Below are 20,718 nucleotides of genomic sequence, written 5' to 3' on the forward strand. Positions count from 1 at the left end.
GGGTGCTTTAGAGTGCCGAGTTTATCACTGTGCATGAAGAAATGACCACCTCCAACGTTTGGTTTATGTTTTATAAGCATTTTTAATTTTATTGCTTAAATCGCATTTTCTCGGCGAGCTGAGCACTTTTTCTGAATTGTGCCGCTCCCGTCACTCTGGTTAGGTTGGCATGGAAAAAAACGCTCTCGGGTGCTTTAGAGTGCCGAGTTTATCACTGCGCATGAAGAAATGACCACCTCCAACGTTTGGTTTATGTTTTATAAGCATTTTTAATTTTATTGCTTAAATCGCATTTTCTCGGCGAGCTGAGCACTTTTTCTGAATTGTGCCGCTCCCGTCACTCTGGTTAGGTTGGCATGGAAAAAAACGCTCTCGGGTGCTTTAGAGTGCCGAGTTTATCACTGTGCATGAAGAAATGACCACCTCCAACGTTTGGTTTATGTTTTATAAGCATTTTTAATTTTATTGCTTAAATCGCATTTTCTCGGCGAGCTGAGCGCTTTTTCTGAATTGTGCCGCTCCCGTCACTCTGGTTAGGTTGGCATCGAATAAAACGCTCTCGGGTGCTTTAGAGTGCCGAGTTTATCACTGCGCATGAAGAAATGACCACCTCCAACGTTTGGTTTATGTTTTATAAGCATTTTTAATTTTATTGCTTAAATCGCATTTTCTCGGCGAGCTGAGCACTTTTTCTGAATTGTGCCGCTCCCGTCACTCTGGTTAGGTTGGCATGGAAAAAAACGCTCTCGGGTGCTTTAGAGTGCCGAGTTTATTACTGCGTAATAAGAAATGACCATCTACAACGTTTGGTTTATGTTTTATAAGCATTTTTAATTTTATTGCTTAAATCGCATTTTCTCGGCGAGCTGAGCACTTTTTCTGAATTGTGCCGCTCCCGTCACTCTGGTTAGGTTGGCATGGAAAAAAACGCTCTCGGGTGCTTTAGAGTGCCGAGTTTATCACTGCGCATGAAGAAATGACCACCTCCAACGTTTGGTTTATGTTTTATAAGCATTTTTAATTTTATTGCTTAAATCGCATTTTCTCGGCGAGCTGAGCACTTTTTCTGAATTGTGCCGCTCCCGTCACTCTGGTTAGGTTGGCATGGAAAAAAACGCTCTCGGGTGCTTTAGAGTGCCGAGTTTATCACTGCGCATGAAGAAATGACCACCTCCAACGTTTGGTTTATGTTTTATAAGCATTTTTAATTTTATTGCTTAAATCGCATTTTCTCGGCGAGCTGAGCACTTTTTCTGAATTGTGCCGCTCCCGTCACTCTGGTTAGGTTGGCATGGAAAAAAACGCTCTCGGGTGCTTTAGAGTGCCGAGTTTATTACTGCGTAATAAGAAATGACCATCTACAACGTTTGGTTTATGTTTTATAAGCATTTTTAATTTTATTGCTTAAATCGCATTTTCTCGGCGAGCTGAGCACTTTTTCTGAATTGTGCCGCTCCCGTCACTCTGGTTAGGTTGGCATCGAATAAAACGCTCTCGGGTGCTTTAGAGTCCCGAGTTTATCACTGCGCATGAAGAAATGACCACCTCCAACGTTTGGTTTATGTTTTATAAGCATTTTTAATTTTATTGCTTAAATCGCATTTTCTCGGCGAGCTGAGCACTTTTTCTGAATTGTGCCGCTCCCGTCACTCTGGTTAGGTTGGCATCGAAAAAAACGCTCTCGGGTGCTTTAGAGTGCCGAGTTTATCACTGCGCATGAAGAAATGACCACCTCCAACGTTTGGTTTATGTTTTATAAGCATTTTTAATTTTATTGCTTAAATCGCATTTTCTCGGCGAGCTGAGCACTTTTTCTGAATTGTGCCGCTCCCGTCACTCTGGTTAGGTTGGCATCGAAAAAAACGCTCTCGGGTGCTTTAGAGTGCCGAGTTTATCACTGTGCATGAAGAAATGACCACCTCCAACGTTTGGTTTATGTTTTATAAGCATTTTTAATTTTATTGCTTAAATCGCATTTTCTCGGCGAGCTGAGCGCTTTTTCTGAATTGTGCCGCTCCCGTCACTCTGGTTAGGTTGGCATGGAAAAAAACGCTCTCGGGTGCTTTAGAGTGCCGAGTTTATCACTGCGCATGAAGAAATGACCACCTCCAACGTTTGGTTTATGTTTTATAAGCATTTTTAATTTTATTGCTTAAATCGCATTTTCTCGGCGAGCTGAGCGCTTTTTCTGAATTGTGCCGCTCCCGTCACTCTGGTTAGGTTGGCATCGAAAAAAACGCTCTCGGGTGCTTTAGAGTGCCGAGTTTATCACTGCGCATGAAGAAATGACCACCTCCAACGTTTGGTTTATGTTTTATAAGCATTTTTAATTTTATTGCTTAAATCGCATTTTCTCGGCGAGCTGAGCACTTTTTCTGAATTGTGCCGCTCCCGTCACTCTGGTTAGGTTGGCATCGAAAAAAACGCTCTCGGGTGCTTTAGAGTGCCGAGTTTATCACTATGCATGAAGAAATGACCACCTCCAACGTTTGGTTTATGTTTTATAAGCATTTTTAATTTTATTGCTTAAATCGCATTTTCTCGGCGAGCTGAGCGCTTTTTCTGAATTGTGCCGCTCCCGTCACTCTGGTTAGGTTGGCATCGAAAAAAACGCTCTCGGGTGCTTTAGAGTGCCGAGTTTATCACTGCGCATGAAGAAATGACCACCTCCAACGTTTGGTTTATGTTTTATAAGCATTTTTAATTTTATTGCTTAAATCGCATTTTCTCGGCGAGCTGAGCACTTTTTCTGAATTGTGCCGCTCCCGTCACTCTGGTTAGGTTGGCATCGAAAAAAACGCTCTCGGGTGCTTTAGAGTGCCGAGTTTATCACTGCGCATGAAGAAATGACCACCTCCAACGTTTGGTTTATGTTTTATAAGCATTTTTAATTTTATTGCTTAAATCGCATTTTCTCGGCGAGCTGAGCGCTTTTTCTGAATTGTGCCGCTCCCGTCACTCTGGTTAGGTTGGCATCGAAAAAAACGCTCTCGGGTGCTTTAGAGTGCCGAGTTTATCACTGCGCATGAAGAAATGACCACCTCCAACGTTTGGTTTATGTTTTATAAGCATTTTTAATTTTATTGCTTAAATCGCATTTTCTCGGCGAGCTGAGCGCTTTTTCTGAATTGTGCCGCTCCCGTCACTCTGGTTAGGTTGGCATCGAAAAAAACGCTCTCGGGTGCTTTAGAGTGCCGAGTTTATCACTGCGCATGAAGAAATGACCACCTCCAACGTTTGGTTTATGTTTTATAAGCATTTTTAATTTTATTGCTTAAATCGCATTTTCTCGGCGAGCTGAGCACTTTTTCTGAATTGTGCCGCTCCCGTCACTCTGGTTAGGTTGGCATCGAATAAAACGCTCTCGGGTGCTTTAGAGTCCCGAGTTTATCACTGCGCATGAAGAAATGACCACCTCCAACGTTTGGTTTATGTTTTATAAGCATTTTTAATTTTATTGCTTAAATCGCATTTTCTCGGCGAGCTGAGCACTTTTTCTGAATTGTGCCGCTCCCGTCACTCTGGTTAGGTTGGCATCGAAAAAAACGCTCTCGGGTGCTTTAGAGTGCCGAGTTTATCACTGCGCATGAAGAAATGACCACCTCCAACGTTTGGTTTATGTTTTATAAGCATTTTTAATTTTATTGCTTAAATCGCATTTTCTCGGCGAGCTGAGCGCTTTTTCTGAATTGTGCCGCTCCCGTCACTCTGGTTAGGTTGGCATGGAAAAAAACGCTCTCGGGTGCTTTAGAGTGCCGAGTTTATCACTGCGCATGAAGAAATGACCACCTCCAACGTTTGGTTTATGTTTTATAAGCATTTTTAATTTTATTGCTTAAATCGCATTTTCTCGGCGAGCTGAGCGCTTTTTCTGAATTGTGCCGCTCCCGTCACTCTGGTTAGGTTGGCATCGAAAAAAACGCTCTCGGGTGCTTTAGAGTGCCGAGTTTATCACTGCGCATGAAGAAATGACCACCTCCAACGTTTGGTTTATGTTTTATAAGCATTTTTAATTTTATTGCTTAAATCGCATTTACTCGGCGAGCTGAGCACTTTTTCTGAATTGTGCCGCTCCCGTCACTCTGGTTAGGTTGGCATCGAAAAAAACGCTCTTGGGTGCTTTAGAGTGCCGAGTTTATCACTGCGCATGAAGAAATGACCACCTCCAACGTTTGGTTTATGTTTTATAAGCATTTTTAATTTTATTGCTTAAATCGCATTTTCTCGGCGAGCTGAGCACTTTTTCTGAATTGTGCCGCTCCCGTCACTCTGGTTAGGTTGGCATGGAAAAAAACGCTCTCGGGTGCTTTAGAGTGCCGAGTTTATCACCGCGCATGAAGAAATGACCACCTCCAACGTTTGGTTTATGTTTTATAAGCATTTTTAATTTTATTGCTTAAATCGCATTTTCTCGGCGAGCTGAGCGCTTTTTCTGAATTGTGCCGCTCCCGTCACTCTGGTTAGGTTGGCATCGAAAAAAACGCTCTCGGGTGCTTTAGAGTGCCGAGTTTATCACTGCGCATGAAGAAATGACCACCTCCAACGTTTGGTTTATGTTTTATAAGCATTTTTAATTTTATTGCTTAAATCGCATTTTCTCGGCGAGCTGAGCGCTTTTTCTGAATTGTGCCGCTCCCGTCACTCTGGTTAGGTTGGCATCGAAAAAAACGCTCTCGGGTGCTTTAGAGTGCCGAGTTTATCACTGCGCATGAAGAAATGACCACCTCCAACGTTTGGTTTATGTTTTATAAGCATTTTTAATTTTATTGCTTAAATCGCATTTTCTCGGCGAGCTGAGCACTTTTTCTGAATTGTGCCGCTCCCGTCACTCTGGTTAGGTTGGCATCGAATAAAACGCTCTCGGGTGCTTTAGAGTCCCGAGTTTATCACTGCGCATGAAGAAATGACCACCTCCAACGTTTGGTTTATGTTTTATAAGCATTTTTAATTTTATTGCTTAAATCGCATTTTCTCGGCGAGCTGAGCACTTTTTCTGAATTGTGCCGCTCCCGTCACTCTGGTTAGGTTGGCATCGAAAAAAACGCTCTCGGGTGCTTTAGAGTGCCGAGTTTATCACTGCGCATGAAGAAATGACCACCTCCAACGTTTGGTTTATGTTTTATAAGCATTTTTAATTTTATTGCTTAAATCGCATTTTCTCGGCGAGCTGAGCACTTTTTCTGAATTGTGCCGCTCCCGTCACTCTGGTTAGGTTGGCATGGAAAAAAAGGCTCTCGGGTGCTTTAGAGTGCCGAGTTTATTACTGCGTAATAAGAAATGACCATCTACAACGTTTGGTTTATGTTTTATAAGCATTTTTAATTTTATTGCTTAAATCGCATTTTCTCGGCGAGCTGAGCACTTTTTCTGAATTGTGCCGCTCCCGTCACTCTGGTTAGGTTGGCATCGAAAAAAACGCTCTCGGGTGCTTTAGAGTGCCGAGTTTATCACTGCGCATGAAGAAATGACCACCTCCAACGTTTGGTTTATGTTTTATAAGCATTTTTAATTTTATTGCTTAAATCGCATTTTCTCGGCGAGCTGAGCACTTTTTCTGAATTGTGCCGCTCCCGTCACTCTGGTTAGGTTGGCATGGAAAAAAACGCTCTCGGGTGCTTTAGAGTGCCGAGTTTATTACTGCGTAATAAGAAATGACCATCTACAACGTTTGGTTTATGTTTTATAAGCATTTTTAATTTTATTGCTTAAATCGCATTTTCTCGGCGAGCTGAGCACTTTTTCTGAATTGTGCCGCTCCCGTCACTCTGTTTAGGTTGGCATGGAAAAAAACGCTCTCGGGTGCTTTAGAGTGCCGAGTTTATCACTGCACATGAAGAAAAGACCACCTCCAACGTTTGGTTTATGTTTTATAAGCATTTTTAATTTTATTGCTTAAATCGCATTTTCTCGGCGAGCTGAGCGCTTTTTCTGAATTGTGCCGCTCCCGTCACTCTGGTTAGGTTGGCATCGAAAAAAACGCTCTCGGGTGCTTTAGAGTGCCGAGTTTATTACTGCGTAATAAGAAATGACCATTTACAACGATTGGTTTATGTTTTATAAGCATTTTTAATTTTATTGCTTAAATCGCATTTTCTCGGCGAGCTGAGCACTTTTTCTGAATTGTGCCGCTCCCGTCACTCTGGTTAGGTTGGCATCGAAAAAAACGCTCTCGGGTGCTTTAGAGTGCCGAGTTTATCACTGCGCATGAAGAAATGACCACCTCCAACGTTTGGTTTATGTTTTATAAGCATTTTTAATTTTATTGCTTAAATCGCATTTTCTCGGCGAGCTGAGCACTTTTTCTGAATTGTGCCGCTCCCGTCACTCTGGTTAGGTTGGCATCGAAAAAAACGCTCTCGGGTGCTTTAGAGTGCCGAGTTTATCACTGCGCATGAAGAAATGACCACCTCCAACGTTTGGTTTATGTTTTATAAGCATTTTTAATTTTATTGCTTAAATCGCATTTTCTCGGCGAGCTGAGCACTTTTTCTGAATTGTGCCGCTCCCGTCACTCTGGTTAGGTTGGCATCGAAAAAAACGCTCTCGGGTGCTTTAGAGTGCCGAGTTTATCACTGCGCATGAAGAAATGACCACCTCCAACGTTTGGTTTATGTTTTATAAGCATTTTTAATTTTATTGCTTAAATCGCATTTTCTCGGCGAGCTGAGCACTTTTTCTGAATTGTGCCGCTCCCGTCACTCTGGTTAGGTTGGCATGGAAAAAAACGCTCTCGGGTGCTTTAGAGTGCCGAGTTTATTACTGCGTAATAAGAAATGACCATCTACAACGTTTGGTTTATGTTTTATAAGCATTTTTAATTTTATTGCTTAAATCGCATTTTCTCGGCGAGCTGAGCACTTTTTCTGAATTGTGCCGCTCCCGTCACTCTGTTTAGGTTGGCATGGAAAAAAACGCTCTCGGGTGCTTTAGAGTGCCGAGTTTATCACTGCACATGAAGAAAAGACCACCTCCAACGTTTGGTTTATGTTTTATAAGCATTTTTAATTTTATTGCTTAAATCGCATTTTCTCGGCGAGCTGAGCGCTTTTTCTGAATTGTGCCGCTCCCGTCACTCTGGTTAGGTTGGCATCGAAAAAAACGCTCTCGGGTGCTTTAGAGTGCCGAGTTTATTACTGCGTAATAAGAAATGACCATTTACAACGTTTGGTTTATGTTTTATAAGCATTTTTAATTTTATTGCTTAAATCGCATTTTCTCGGCGAGCTGAGCACTTTTTCTGAATTGTGCCGCTCCCGTCACTCTGGTTAGGTTGGCATCGAAAAAAACGCTCTCGGGTGCTTTAGAGTGCCGAGTTTATCACTGTGCATGAAGAAATGACCACCTCCAACGTTTGGTTTATGTTTTATAAGCATTTTTAATTTTATTGCTTAAATCGCATTTTCTCGGCGAGCTGAGCGCTTTTTCTGAATTGTGCCGCTCCCGTCACTCTGGTTAGGTTGGCATCGAAAAAAACGCTCTCGGGTGCTTTAGAGTGCCGAGTTTATTACTGCGTAATAAGAAATGACCATCTACAACGTTTGGTTTATGTTTTATAAGCATTTTTAATTTTATTGCTTAAATCGCATTTTCTCGGCGAGCTGAGCACTTTTTCTGAATTGTGCCGCTCCCGTCACTCTGGTTAGGTTGGCATCGAAAAAAACGCTCTCGGGTGCTTTAGAGTGCCGAGTTTATCACTGTGCATGAAGAAATGACCACCTCCAACGTTTGGTTTATGTTTTATAAGCATTTTTAATTTTATTGCTTAAATCGCATTTTCTCGGCGAGCTGAGCGCTTTTTCTGAATTGTGCCGCTCCCGTCACTCTGGTTAGGTTGGCATCGAAAAAAACGCTCTTGGGTGCTTTAGAGTGCCGAGTTTATCACTGCGCATGAAGAAATGACCACCTCCAACGTTTGGTTTATGTTTTATAAGCATTTTTAATTTTATTGCTTAAATCGCATTTTCTCGGCGAGCTGAGCACTTTTTCTGAATTGTGCCGCTCCCGTCACTCTGGTTAGGTTGGCATCGAAAAAAACGCTCTCGGGTGCTTTAGAGTGCCGAGTTTATCACTGCGCATGAAGAAATGACCAACTCCAACGTTTGGTTTATGTTTTATAAGCATTTTTAATTTTATTGCTTAAATCGCATTTTCTCGGCGAGCTGAGCACTTTTTCTGAATTGTGCCGCTCCCGTCACTCTGGTTAGGTTGGCATCGAAAAAAACGCTCTCGGGTGCTTTAGAGTGCCGAGTTTATCACTGCGCATGAAGAAATGACCACCTCCAACGTTTGGTTTATGTTTTATAAGCATTTTTAATTTTATTGCTTAAATCGCATTTTCTCGGCGAGCTGAGCACTTTTTCTGAATTGTGCCGCTCCCGTCACTCTGGTTAGGTTGGCATCGAATAAAACGCTCTCGGGTGCTTTAGAGTGCCGAGTTTATCACTGCGCATGAAGAAATGACCACCTCCAACGTTTGGTTTATGTTTTATAAGCATTTTTAATTTTATTGCTTAAATCGCATTTTCTCGGCGAGCTGAGCACTTTTTCTGAATTGTGCCGCTCCCGTCACTCTGGTTAGGTTGGCATCCAAAAAAACGCTCTCGGGTGCTTTAGAGTGCCGAGTTTATCACTGCGCATGAAGAAATGACCACCTCCAACGTTTGGTTTAGGTTTTATAAGCATTTTTAATTTTATTGCTTAAATCGCATTTTCTCGGCGAGCTGAGCACTTTTTCTGAATTGTGCCGCTCCCGTCACTCTGGTTAGGTTGGCATCGAAAAAAACGCTCTCGGGTGCTTTAGAGTGCCGAGTTTATCACTGTGCATGAAGAAATGACCACCTCCAACGTTTGGTTTATGTTTTATAAGCATTTTTAATTTTATTGCTTAAATCGCATTTTCTCGGCGAGCTGAGCACTTTTTCTGAATTGTGCCGCTCCCGTCACTCTGGTTAGGTTGGCATGGAAAAAAACGCTCTCGGGTGCTTTAGAGTGCCGAGTTTATCACTGCGCATGAAGAAATGACCACCTCCAACGTTTGGTTTATGTTTTATAAGCATTTTTAATTTTATTGCTTAAATCGCATTTTCTCGGCGAGCTGAGCACTTTTTCTGAATTGTGCCGCTCCCGTCACTCTGGTTAGGTTGGCATGGAAAAAAACGCTCTCGGGTGCTTTAGAGTGCCGAGTTTATCACTGTGCATGAAGAAATGACCACCTCCAACGTTTGGTTTATGTTTTATAAGCATTTTTAATTTTATTGCTTAAATCGCATTTTCTCGGCGAGCTGAGCACTTTTTCTGAATTGTGCCGCTCCCGTCACTCTGGTTAGGTTGGCATCGAAAAAAACGCTCTCGGGTGCTTTAGAGTGCCGAGTTTATCACTGCGCATGAAGAAATGACCACCTCCAACGTTTGGTTTATGTTTTATAAGCATTTTTAATTTTATTGCTTAAATCGCATTTTCTCGGCGAGCTGAGCACTTTTTCTGAATTGTGCCGCTCCCGTCACTCTGGTTAGGTTGGCATGGAAAAAAACGCTCTCGGGTGCTTTAGAGTGCCGAGTTTATTACTGCGTAATAAGAAATGACCATCTACAACGTTTGGTTTATATTTTATAAGCATTTTTAATTTTATTGCTTAAATCGCATTTTCTCGGCGAGCTGAGCACTTTTTCTGAATTGTGCCGCTCCCGTCACTCTGTTTAGGTTGGCATGGAAAAAAACGCTCTCGGGTGCTTTAGAGTGCCGAGTTTATCACTGCGCATGAAGAAAAGACCACCTCCAACGTTTGGTTTATGTTTTATAAGCATTTTTAATTTTATTGCTTAAATCGCATTTTCTCGGCGAGCTGAGCGCTTTTTCTGTATTGTGCCGCTCCCGTCACTCTGGTTAGGTTGGCATCGAAAAAACGCTCTCGGGTGCTTTAGAGTGCCGAGTTTATTACTGCGTAATAAGAAATGACCATTTACAACGTTTGGTTTATGTTTTATAAGCATTTTTAATTTTATTGCTTAAATCGCATTTTCTCGGCGAGCTGAGCACTTTTTCTGAATTGTGCCGCTCCCGTCACTCTGGTTAGGTTGGCATCGAAAAAAACGCTCTCGGGTGCTTTAGAGTGCCGAGTTTATCACTGTGCATGAAGAAATGACCACCTCCAACGTTTGGTTTATGTTTTATAAGCATTTTTAATTTTATTGCTTAAATCGCATTTTCTCGGCGAGCTGAGCGCTTTTTCTGAATTGTGCCGCTCCCGTCACTCTGGTTAGGTTGGCATCGAAAAAAACGCTCTCGGGTGCTTTAGAGTGCCGAGTTTATCACTGCGCATGAAGAAATGACCACCTCCAACGTTTGGTTTATGTTTTATAAGCATTTTTAATTTTATTGCTTAAATCGCATTTTCTCGGCGAGCTGAGCACTTTTTCTGAATTGTGCCGCTCCCGTCACTCTGGTTAGGTTGGCATCAAATAAAACGCTCTCGGGTGCTTTAGAGTGCCGAGTTTATCACTGCGCATGAAGAAATGACCACCTCCAACGTTTGGTTTATGTTTTATAAGCATTTTTAATTTTATTGCTTAAATCGCATTTTCTCGGCGAGCTGAGCACTTTTTCTGAATTGTGCCGCTCCCGTCACTCTGGTTAGGTTGGCATGGAAAAAAACGCTCTCGGGTGCTTTAGAGTGCCGAGTTTATCACTGCGCATGAAGAAATGACCACCTCCAACGTTTGGTTTATGTTTTATAAGCATTTTTAATTTTATTGCTTAAATCGCATTTTCTCGGCGAGCTGAGCACTTTTTCTGAATTGTGCCGCTCCCGTCACCCTGGTTAGGTTGGCATGGAAAAAAACGCTCTCGGGTGCTTTAGAGTGCCGAGTTTATCACTGCGCATGAAGAAATGACCACCTCCAACGTTTGGTTTATGTTTTATAAGCATTTTTAATTTTATTGCTTAAATCGCATTTTCTCGGCGAGCTGAGCACTTTTTCTGAATTGTGCCGCTCCCGTCACTCTGGTTAGGTTGGCATCGAATAAAACGCTCTCGGGTGCTTTAGAGTCCCGAGTTTATCACTGCGCATGAAGAAATGACCACCTCCAACGTTTGGTTTATGTTTTATAAGCATTTTTAATTTTATTGCTTAAATCGCATTTTCTCGGCGAGCTGAGCACTTTTTCTGAATTGTGCCGCTCCCGTCACTCTGGTTAGGTTGGCATCGAAAAAAACGCTCTCGGGTGCTTTAGAGTGCCGAGTTTATCACTGCGCATGAAGAAATGACCACCTCCAACGTTTGGTTTATGTTTTATAAGCATTTTTAATTTTATTGCTTAAATCGCATTTTCTCGGCGAGCTGAGCACTTTTTCTGAATTGTGCCGCTCCCGTCACTCTGGTTAGGTTGGCATCGAAAAAAACGCTCTCGGGTGCTTTAGAGTGCCGAGTTTATCACTGTGCATGAAGAAATGACCACCTCCAACGTTTGGTTTATGTTTTATAAGCATTTTTAATTTTATTGCTTAAATCGCATTTTCTCGGCGAGCTGAGCGCTTTTTCTGAATTGTGCCGCTCCCGTCACTCTGGTTAGGTTGGCATGGAAAAAAACGCTCTAGGGTGCTTTAGAGTGCCGAGTTTATCACTGCGCATGAAGAAATGACCACCTCCAACGTTTGGTTTATGTTTTATAAGCATTTTTAATTTTATTGCTTAAATCGCATTTTCTCGGCGAGCTGAGCGCTTTTTCTGAATTGTGCCGCTCCCGTCACTCTGGTTAGGTTGGCATCGAAAAAAACGCTCTCGGGTGCTTTAGAGTGCCGAGTTTATCACTGCGCATGAAGAAATGACCACCTCCAACGTTTGGTTTATGTTTTATAAGCATTTTTAATTTTATTGCTTAAATCGCATTTACTCGGCGAGCTGAGCACTTTTTCTGAATTGTGCCGCTCCCGTCACTCTGGTTAGGTTGGCATCGAAAAAAACGCTCTCGGGTGCTTTAGAGTGCCGAGTTTATCACTGCGCATGAAGAAATGACCACCTCCAACGTTTGGTTTATGTTTTATAAGCATTTTTAATTTTATTGCTTAAATCGCATTTTCTCGGCGAGCTGAGCACTTTTTCTGAATTGTGCCGCTCCCGTCACTCTGGTTAGGTTGGCATGGAAAAAAACGCTCTCGGGTGCTTTAGAGTGCCGAGTTTATCACCGCGCATGAAGAAATGACCACCTCCAACGTTTGGTTTATGTTTTATAAGCATTTTTAATTTTATTGCTTAAATCGCATTTTCTCGGCGAGCTGAGCGCTTTTTCTGAATTGTGCCGCTCCCGTCACTCTGGTTAGGTTGGCATCGAATAAAACGCTCTCGGGTGCTTTAGAGTGCCGAGTTTATCACTGCGCATGAAGAAATGACCACCTCCAACGTTTGGTTTATGTTTTATAAGCATTTTTAATTTTATTGCTTAAATCGCATTTTCTCGGCGAGCTGAGCACTTTTTCTGAATTGTGCCGCTCCCGTCACTCTGGTTAGGTTGGCATGGAAAAAAACGCTCTCGGGTGCTTTAGAGTGCCGAGTTTATTACTGCGTAATAAGAAATGACCATCTACAACGTTTGGTTTATGTTTTATAAGCATTTTTAATTTTATTGCTTAAATCGCATTTTCTCGGCGAGCTGAGCACTTTTTCTGAATTGTGCCGCTCCCGTCACTCTGGTTAGGTTGGCATGGAAAAAAACGCTCTCGGGTGCTTTAGAGTGCCGAGTTTATCACTGCGCATGAAGAAATGACCACCTCCAACCTTTGGTTTATGTTTTATAAGCATTTTTAATTTTATTGCTTAAATCGCATTTTCTCGGCGAGCTGAGCGCTTTTTCTGAATTGTGCCGCTCCCGTCACTCTGGTTAGGTTGGCATCGAAAAAAACGCTCTCGGGTGCTTTAGAGTGCCGAGTTTATCACTGCGCATGAAGAAATGACCACCTCCAACGTTTGGTTTATGTTTTATAAGCATTTTTAATTTTATTGCTTAAATCGCATTTTCTCGGCGAGCTGAGCACTTTTTCTGAATTGTGCCGCTCCCGTCACTCTGGTTAGGTTGGCATCGAATAAAACGCTCTCGGGTGCTTTAGAGTCCCGAGTTTATCACTGCACATGAAGAAATGACCACCTCCAACGTTTGGTTTATGTTTTATAAGCATTTTTAATTTTATTGCTTAAATCGCATTTTCTCGGCGAGCTGAGCACTTTTTCTGAATTGTGCCGCTCCCGTCACTCTGGTTAGGTTGGCATCGAAAAAAACGCTCTCGGGTGCTTTAGAGTGCCGAGTTTATCACTGCGCATGAAGAAATGACCACCTCCAACGTTTGGTTTATGTTTTATAAGCATTTTTAATTTTATTGCTTAAATCGCATTTTCTCGGCGAGCTGAGCACTTTTTCTGAATTGTGCCGCTCCCGTCACTCTGGTTAGGTTGGCATCGAAGAAAACGCTCTCGGGTGCTTTAGAGTGCCGAGTTTATCACTGTGCATGAAGAAATGACCACCTCCAACGTTTGGTTTATGTTTTATAAGCATTTTTAATTTTATTGCTTAAATCGCATTTTCTCGGCGAGCTGAGCGCTTTTTCTGAATTGTGCCGCTCCCGTCACTCTGGTTAGGTTGGCATGGAAAAAAACGCTCTCGGGTGCTTTAGAGTGCCGAGTTTATCACTGCGCATGAAGAAATGACCACCTCCAACGTTTGGTTTATGTTTTATAAGCATTTTTAATTTTATTGCTTAAATCGCATTTACTCGGCGAGCTGAGCACTTTTTCTGAATTGTGCCGCTCCCGTCACTCTGGTTAGGTTGGCATCGAAAAAAACGCTCTCGGGTGCTTTAGAGTGCCGAGTTTATCACTGCGCATGAAGAAATGACCACCTCCAACGTTTGGTTTATGTTTTATAAGCATTTTTAATTTTATTGCTTAAATCGCATTTTCTCGGCGAGCTGAGCACTTTTTCTGAATTGTGCCGCTCCTGTCACTCTGGTTAGGTTGGCATGGAAAAAAACGCTCTCGGGTGCTTTAGAGTGCCGAGTTTATCACCGCGCATGAAGAAATGACCACCTCCAACGTTTGGTTTATGTTTTATAAGCATTTTTAATTTTATTGCTTAAATCGCATTTTCTCGGCGAGCTGAGCGCTTTTTCTGAATTGTGCCGCTCCCGTCACTCTGGTTAGGTTGGCATCGAATAAAACGCTCTCGGGTGCTTTAGAGTGCCGAGTTTATCACTGCGCATGAAGAAATGACCACCTCCAACGTTTGGTTTATGTTTTATAAGCATTTTTAATTTTATTGCTTAAATCGCATTTTCTCGGCGAGCTGAGCACTTTTTCTGAATTGTGCCGCTCCCGTCACTCTGGTTAGGTTGGCATGGAAAAAAACGCTCTCGGGTGCTTTAGAGTGCCGAGTTTATTACTGCGTAATAAGAAATGACCATCTACAACGTTTGGTTTATGTTTTATAAGCATTTTTAATTTTATTGCTTAAATCGCATTTTCTCGGCGAGCTGAGCACTTTTTCTGAATTGTGCCGCTCCCGTCACTCTGGTTAGGTTGGCATGGAAAAAAACGCTCTCGGGTGCTTTAGAGTGCCGAGTTTATCACTGCGCATGAAGAAATGACCACCTCCAACGTTTGGTTTATGTTTTATAAGCATTTTTAATTTTATTGCTTAAATCGCATTTTCTCGGCGAGCTGAGCACTTTTTCTGAATTGTGCCGCTCCCGTCACTCTGGTTAGGTTGGCATGGAAAAAAACGCTCTCGGGTGCTTTAGAGTGCCGAGTTTATCACTGCGCATGAAGAAATGACCACCTCCAACGTTTGGTTTATGTTTTATAAGCATTTTTAATTTTATTGCTTAAATCGCATTTTCTCGGCGAGCTGAGCACTTTTTCTGAATTGTGCCGCTCCCGTCACTCTGGTTAGGTTGGCATGGAAAAAAACGCTCTCGGGTGCTTTAGAGTGCCGAGTTTATTACTGCGTAATAAGAAATGACCATCTACAACGTTTGGTTTATGTTTTATAAGCATTTTTAATTTTATTGCTTAAATCGCATTTTCTCGGCGAGCTGAGCACTTTTTCTGAATTGTGCCGCTCCCGTCACTCTGGTTAGGTTGGCATCGAAAAAAACGCTCTCGGGTGCTTTAGAGTGCCGAGTTTATCACTGCGCATGAAGAAATGACCACCTCCAACGTTTGGTTTATGTTTTATAAGCATTTTTAATTTTATTGCTTAAATCGCATTTTCTCGGCGAGCTGAGCACTTTTTCTGAATTGTGCCGCTCCCGTCACTCTGGTTAGGTTGGCATGGAAAAAAACGCTCTCGGGTGCTTTAGAGTGCCGAGTTTATTACTGCGTAATAAGAAATGACCATCTACAACGTTTGGTTTATGTTTTATAAGCATTTTTAATTTTATTGCTTAAATCGCATTTTCTCGGCGAGCTGAGCACTTTTTCTGAATTGTGCCGCTCCCGTCACTCTGTTTAGGTTGGCATGGAAAAAAACGCTCTCGGGTGCTTTAGAGTGCCGAGTTTATCACTGCACATGAAGAAAAGACCACCTCCAACGTTTGGTTTATGTTTTATAAGCATTTTTAATTTTATTGCTTAAATCGCATTTTCTCGGCGAGCTGAGCGCTTTTTCTGAATTGTGCCGCTCCCGTCACTCTGGTTAGGTTGGCATCGAAAAAAACGCTCTCGGGTGCTTTAGAGTGCCGAGTTTATTACTGCGTAATAAGAAATGACCATTTACAACGTTTGGTTTATGTTTTATAAGCATTTTTAATTTTATTGCTTAAATCGCATTTTCTCGGCGAGCTGAGCACTTTTTCTGAATTGTGCCGCTCCCGTCACTCTGGTTAGGTTGGCATCGAAAAAAACGCTCTCGGGTGCTTTAGAGTGCCGAGTTTATCACTGCGCATGAAGAAATGACCACCTCCAACGTTTGGTTTATGTTTTATAAGCATTTTTAATTTTATTGCTTAAATCGCATTTTCTCGGCGAGCTGAGCACTTTTTCTGAATTGTGCCGCTCCCGTCACTCTGGTTAGGTTGGCATCGAAAAAAACGCTCTCGGGTGCTTTAGAGTGCCGAGTTTATCACTGCGCATGAAGAAATGACCACCTCCAACGTTTGGTTTATGTTTTATAAGCATTTTTAATTTTATTGCTTAAATCGCATTTTCTCGGCGAGCTGAGCACTTTTTCTGAATTGTGCCGCTCCCGTCACTCTGGTTAGGTTGGCATCGAAAAAAACGCTCTCGGGTGCTTTAGAGTGCCGAGTTTATCACTGCGCATGAAGAAATGACCACCTCCAACGTTTGGTTTATGTTTTATAAGCATTTTTAATTTTATTGCTTAAATCGCATTTTCTCGGCGAGCTGAGCACTTTTTCTGAATTGTGCCGCTCCCGTCACTCTGGTTAGGTTGGCATGGAAAAAAACGCTCTCGGGTGCTTTAGAGTGCCGAGTTTATTACTGCGTAATAAGAAATGACCATCTACAACGTTTGGTTTATGTTTTATAAGCATTTTTAATTTTATTGCTTAAATCGCATTTTCTCGGCGAGCTGAGCACTTTTTCTGAATTGTGCCGCTCCCGTCACTCTGTTTAGGTTGGCATGGAAAAAAACGCTCTCGGGTGCTTTAGAGTGCCGAGTTTATCACTGCACATGAAGAAAAGACCACCTCCAACGTTTGGTTTATGTTTTATAAGCATTTTTAATTTTATTGCTTAAATCGCATTTTCTCGGCGAGCTGAGCGCTTTTTCTGAATTGTGCCGCTCCCGTCACTCTGGTTAGGTTGGCATCGAAAAAAACGCTCTCGGGTGCTTTAGAGTGCCGAGTTTATTACTGCGTAATAAGAAATGACCATTTACAACGTTTGGTTTATGTTTTATAAGCATTTTTAATTTTATTGCTTAAATCGCATTTTCTCGGCGAGCTGAGCACTTTTTCTGAATTGTGCCGCTCCCGTCACTCTGGTTAGGTTGGCATCGAAAAAAACGCTCTCGGGTGCTTTAGAGTGCCGAGTTTATCACTGTGCATGAAGAAATGACCACCTCCAACGTTTGGTTTATGTTTTATAAGCATTTTTAATTTTATTGCTTAAATCGCATTTTCTCGGCGAGCTGAGCGCTTTTTCTGAATTGTGCCGCTCCCGTCACTCTGGTTAGGTTGGCATCGAAAAAAACGCTCTCGGGTGCTTTAGAGTGCCGAGTTTATTACTGCGTAATAAGAAATGACCATCTACAACGTTTGGTTTATGTTTTATAAGCATTTTTAATTTTATTGCTTAAATCGCATTTTCTCGGCGAGCTGAGCACTTTTTCTGAATTGTGCCGCTCCCGTCACTCTGGTTAGGTTGGCATCGAAAAAAACGCTCTCGGGTGCTTTAGAGTGCCGAGTTTATCACTGTGCATGAAGAAATGACCACCTCCAACGTTTGGTTTATGTTTTATAAGCATTTTTAATTTTATTGCTTAAATCGCATTTTCTCGGCGAGCTGAGCGCTTTTTCTGAATTGTGCCGCTCCCGTCACTCTGGTTAGGTTGGCATCGAAAAAAACGCTCTTGGGTGCTTTAGAGTGCCGAGTTTATCACTGCGCATGAAGAAATGACCACCTCCAACGTTTGGTTTATGTTTTATAAGCATTTTTAATTTTATTGCTTAAATCGCATTTTCTCGGCGAGCTGAGCACTTTTTCTGAATTGTGCCGCTCCCGTCACTCTGGTTAGGTTGGCATCGAAAAAAACGCTCTCGGGTGCTTTAGAGTGCCGAGTTTATCACTGCGCATGAAGAAATGACCAACTCCAACGTTTGGTTTATGTTTTATAAGCATTTTTAATTTTATTGCTTAAATCGCATTTTCTCGGCGAGCTGAGCACTTTTTCTGAATTGTGCCGCTCCCGTCACTCTGGTTAGGTTGGCATCGAAAAAAACGCTCTCGGGTGCTTTAGAGTGCCGAGTTTATCACTGCGCATGAAGAAATGACCACCTCCAACGTTTGGTTTATGTTTTATAAGCATTTTTAATTTTATTGCTTAAATCGCATTTTCTCGGCGAGCTGAGCACTTTTTCTGAATTGTGCCGCTCCCGTCACTCTGGTTAGGTTGGCATCGAATAAAACGCTCTCGGGTGCTTTAGAGTGCCGAGTTTATCACTGCGCATGAAGAAATGACCACCTCCAACGTTTGGTTTATGTTTTATAAGCATTTTTAATTTTATTGCTTAAATCGCATTTTCTCGGCGAGCTGAGCACTTTTTCTGAATTGTGCCGCTCCCGTCACTCTGGTTAGGTTGGCATGGAAAAAAACGCTCTCGGGTGCTTTAGAGTGCCGAGTTTATCACTGCGCATGAAGAAATGACCACCTCCAACGTTTGGTTTAGGTTTTATAAGCATTTTTAATTTTATTGCTTAAATCGCATTTTCTCGGCGAGCTGAGCACTTTTTCTGAATTGTGCCGCTCCCGTCACTCTGGTTAGGTTGGCATGGAAAAAAACGCTCTCGGGTGCTTTAGAGTGCCGAGTTTATTACTGCGTAATAAGAAATGACCATCTACAACGTTTGGTTTATGTTTTATAAGCATTTTAAATTTTATTGCTTAAATTGCATTTTCTCGGCGAGCTGAGCACTTTTTCTGAATTGTGCCGCTCCCGTCACTCTGGTTAGGTTGGCATCGAAAAAAACGCTCTCGGGTGCTTTAGAGTGCCGAGTTTATCACTGCGCATGAAGAAATGACCACCTCCAACGTTTGGTTTATGTTTTATAAGCATTTTTAATTTTATTGCTTAAATCGCATTTTCTCGGCGAGCTGAGCACTTTTTCTGAATTGTGCCGCTCCCGTCACTCTGGTTAGGTTGGCATCGAAAAAAACGCTCTCGGGTGCTTTAGAGTGCCGAGTTTATCACTGCGCATGAAGAAATGACCACCTCCAACGTTTGGTTTATGTTTTATAAGCATTTTTAATTTTATTGCTTAAATCGCATTTTCTCGGCGAGCTGAGCGCTTTTTCTGAATTGTGCCGCTCCCGTCACTCTGGTTAGGTTGGCATCGAAAAAAACGCTCTCGGGTGCTTTAGAGTGCCGAGTTTATCACTGCGCATGAAGAAATGACCACCTCCAACGTTTGGTTTAGGTTTTATAAGCATTTTTAATTTTATTGCTTAAATCGCATTTTCTCGGCGAGCTGAGCGCTTTTTCTGAATTGTGCCGCTCCCGTCACTCTGGTTAGGTTGGCATCGAAAAAAACGCTCTCGGGTGCTTTAGAGTGCCGAGTTTATCACTGCGCATGAAGAAATGACCACCTCCAACGTTTGGTTTATGTTTTATAAGCATTTTTAATTTTATTGCTTAAATCGCATTTTCTCGGCGAGCTGAGCACTTTTTCTGAATTGTGCCGCTCCCGTCACTCTGGTTAGGTTGGCATCGAATAAAACGCTCTCGGGTGCTTTAGAGTCCCGAGTTTATCACTGCGCATGAAGAAATGACCACCTCCAACGTTTGGTTTATGTTTTATAAGCATTTTTAATTTTATTGCTTAAATCGCATTTTCTCGGCGAGCTGAGCACTTTTTCTGAATTGTGCCGCTCCCGTCACTCTGGTTAGGTTGGCATCGAAAAAAACGCTCTCGGGTGCTTTAGAGTGCCGAGTTTATCACTGCGCATGAAGAAATGACCACCTCCAACGTTTGGTTTATGTTTTATAAGCATTTTTAATTTTATTGCTTAAATCGCATTTTCTCGGCGAGCTGAGCACTTTTTCTGAATTGTGCCGCTCCCGTCACTCTGGTTAGGTTGGCATCGAAAAAAACGCTCTCGGGTGCTTTAGAGTGCCGAGTTTATCACTGTGCATGAAGAAATGACCACCTCCAACGTTTGGTTTATGTTTTATAAGCATTTTTAATTTTATTGCTTAAATCGCATTTTCTCGGCGAGCTGAGCGCTTTTTCTGAATTGTGCCGCTCCCGTCACTCTGGTTAGGTTGGCATGGAAAAAAACGCTCTCGGGTGCTTTAGAGTGCCGAGTTTATCACTGCGCATGAAGAAATGACCACCTCCAACGTTTGGTTTATGTTTTATAAGCATTTTTAATTTTATTGCTTAAATCGCATTTACTCGGCGAGCTGAGCACTTTTTCTGAATTGTGCCGCTCCCGTCACTCTGGTTAGGTTGGCATCGAAAAAAACGCTCTCGGGTGCTTTAGAGTGCCGAGTTTATCACTGCGCATGAAGAAATGACCACCTCCAACGTTTGGTTTATGTTTTATAAGCATTTTTAATTTTATTGCTTAAATCGCATTTTCTCGGCGAGCTGAGCACTTTTTCTGAATTGTGCCGCTCCCGTCACTCTGGTTAGGTTGGCATGGAAAAAAACGCTCTCGGGTGCTTTAGAGTGCCGAATTTATCACCGCGCATGAAGAAATGACCACCTCCAACGTTTGGTTTATGTTTTATAAGCATTTTTAATTTTATTGCTTAAATCGCATTTTCTCGGCGAGCTGAGCGCTTTTTCTGAATTGTGCCGCTCCCGTCACTCTGGTTAGGTTGGCATCGAATAAAACGCTCTCGGGTGCTTTAGAGTGCCGAGTTTATCACTGCGCATGAAGAAATGACCACCTCCAACGTTTGGTTTATGTTTTATAAGCATTTTTAATTTTATTGCTTAAATCGCATTTTCTCGGCGAGCTGAGCACTTTTTCTGAATTGTGCCGCTCCC

This window comes from Syngnathus typhle, unplaced genomic scaffold (assembly GCF_033458585.1).
Source record: "Syngnathus typhle isolate RoL2023-S1 ecotype Sweden unplaced genomic scaffold, RoL_Styp_1.0 HiC_scaffold_69, whole genome shotgun sequence".
In the NCBI taxonomy this organism is placed as follows: domain Eukaryota; kingdom Metazoa; phylum Chordata; class Actinopteri; order Syngnathiformes; family Syngnathidae; genus Syngnathus; species Syngnathus typhle.